A 2,500-nucleotide genomic window follows, 5' to 3' on the forward strand; every position below is an offset into this window, starting at 1 on the left:
GCGGTTGCAAAAGGTGTCATTTTCGGTTGTCTTTAATATTATTCTTTTTATGATCTTATTTGCATTTTCATTATTGTCATTATTGCATTTATTATCATCATTATTATTTTTGTTGTTATCATTATTGTTTTTATTATTATCATCAATATTTTTGTTATTATCATCAATTATATTATCATTAATGGTTCTCTTATTAATCATATCATTATTGGTATTATTATGTGTAGTTTTTTTTATAATTTCTTATATTTTTTTTTTTTATTTCTTATTACAATTTTTTTTTATTTCTTATTATAAGTTTTTTTTCTTATTATAAGTTTTTTTCTTATTTATAAGTTTTTTTTCTGTTATCATTATTGTTATTATCATTATCGCTGTTAGTGCTCCTTTTTTATCTTTTTATTGTTATCGCCACTATTGTTATTTTTGTTGTTATCGTTATGATTATTAGTTATCATTATTATGATAATAATGATAATGATAATGAATACGAATGTTATTATTATCATCATTGTAATCATTGATGTTGGTGTTATGATTATTTAATTTTATTATTATTTTTATTATTATTTTATTATTTTCATTTTGATTATTATTTTTACTATAATTATTATTGTTATTACAACTAAAATTATTGTTATGACTAAAATGATTTTTACATTTGCTAATATCGTCATTACTATTGTTATCGTAGATATTATTATAATTATTATCATTATTACGATTATCATTACTATCATTATTATGACCATTATTAGTATTATTACAAATAATATTTACTATTCTTATTATCATCATTGCAATTAGTATTGTTATTATTAATATTATCATTATTACAGTCATTATCATTATTATTATTATTATTGATATTATCATTATTATTATTTCCATTATCATTACTTATTTTAATATTCATTTGTCAATTTCTGAATAATTGTGGAGACCTGATTCTAACTATCTATTCCCATTTCAATCTCCCTGTCGAAATGACGTTTGATATGATGTCAGATGTACGGGAATTTAGAATAGAGACTCTCTTATAAGTACAAAGCCAATTTTATGATTATTTAATCACTATTACTATCACTACCTTTTACGATATCGCAATTATGAGGATGGTGATTGCTATTTCTTGTTTAAAGTGGATTGTTTGCACATGGCGGTTCCTCCAGGTGGATCTTGCACCCAAAAGCAGTGGAGAGTCACAGGTGTCCTGCGCCCCACCTCAGGCCAGGGTCAGGTGACGGCTTGACCTGATACGGGAGAAGCTCTGAGATGGGCGGGGCGACCCTGCATCATAGTCCCTCTATGTGACCTTATTAAGCTTAGGTCAACGCTGGCCGTGCTCGCCCACTGCGGTTTGATAGGCTGGTTTTGTTTGTTTTGTTGGGATTATTATAATCTCGAAATCTTGCGCAGATAATCCTGTTCTTATGAGTTTGGTTTAATCCATCTGGTATTTGGTGTAGTAGGGCCTTTGATTTATTTACTCGTTCACCTATATTCGTCTTGGCTGAAACACCTGTGTTACTTGTTTCCCTTAATATTTTGGTACAAAATATTGATATAAGTCACAGCACTGTATATTGAATTTGTCATATGATAAAACAAAAGAAAACTCATACATGTATATTCATATATGATATTATAAAATGCATTACATTGCATTATGATACATGCTGTTATATTACATATATGTTATATTACATTGTGTTTCATATTATAGTATGGGTATGTATATATATGTTGTAGTGTTTATTATATTCTGTCAAATTATCATCTTACATTTCCTTACGGTTTTGCATTTTCAACGAGATTAAAGTAGTAATTGTTGCGGCAAGGAGCGTGCGGTCAGGGGTACTCCACCGGGCGGGCGGGCGGGCGGAGCGGGCGCGCCGATTGGCCGCCATTGGCCAGACCTCGGGACCCCTTCCCGAATTGAGTTATTGTCGAGCCCGGAGAAAATGACAGACTCGGGACCACCGCTGATCCCGCACAATTGTTGTCGAGATATTGGGTGTAGTTATGTGACCGGCCAGACAATGAGGTTTCCGGCAGAAGGGATCCCCCACGTTAATTCGGGGGTTGGGGGTTATTCGTTATCGGCCTTGGCTGTCTCGCCGCGGTAATCTCCTCGCATGGCAAAAAGTGTATGTTATGTTTCATAATTAGAACGTATCTGGTGGCGGTGATGACCAGCTATCATACTAATACGCTATTTGTGCATTTTTACCCCTCGAGTGGAAGATGATATTTTGATGAAGTTAATGCTGAAATTGGGAAATTGAAACCGGTGGCTATGAATTATCGCCTGAGATATGCACATTTCGTCAAACCGGAATTGTCGATTTTTAGACAAAATCTCAATCTACCTATTGCAGATTTTCCGGCACAAAAAGTCCAAAGCTGCGACAGCGATGGCGGAGTCCGCAGGTGTCTGTGAGACCATAAACAATCAATAGGCATGGATCATTGTCCGCGTGGCGCCACGGCCGCGTCA

At 33.5% G+C, this 2,500-nt stretch overlaps 1 protein-coding gene across 1 annotated transcript in view; it reads left to right on the top strand.

The window, feature by feature from the left end:
- The window catches only part of LOC147472293 (uncharacterized), a 254,318-nt gene that overhangs the window by 247,155 nt on the left and 4,663 nt on the right, over window positions 1-2,500 (top strand). The gene's annotated exons all lie outside the window — the stretch shown is intronic.

This window comes from Penaeus japonicus, unplaced genomic scaffold (genome assembly GCF_977035675.1).
Source record: "Penaeus japonicus unplaced genomic scaffold, GWHDUDI00000001_assembly GWHDUDI00000002, whole genome shotgun sequence".
Taxonomy (NCBI): domain Eukaryota; kingdom Metazoa; phylum Arthropoda; class Malacostraca; order Decapoda; family Penaeidae; genus Penaeus; species Penaeus japonicus.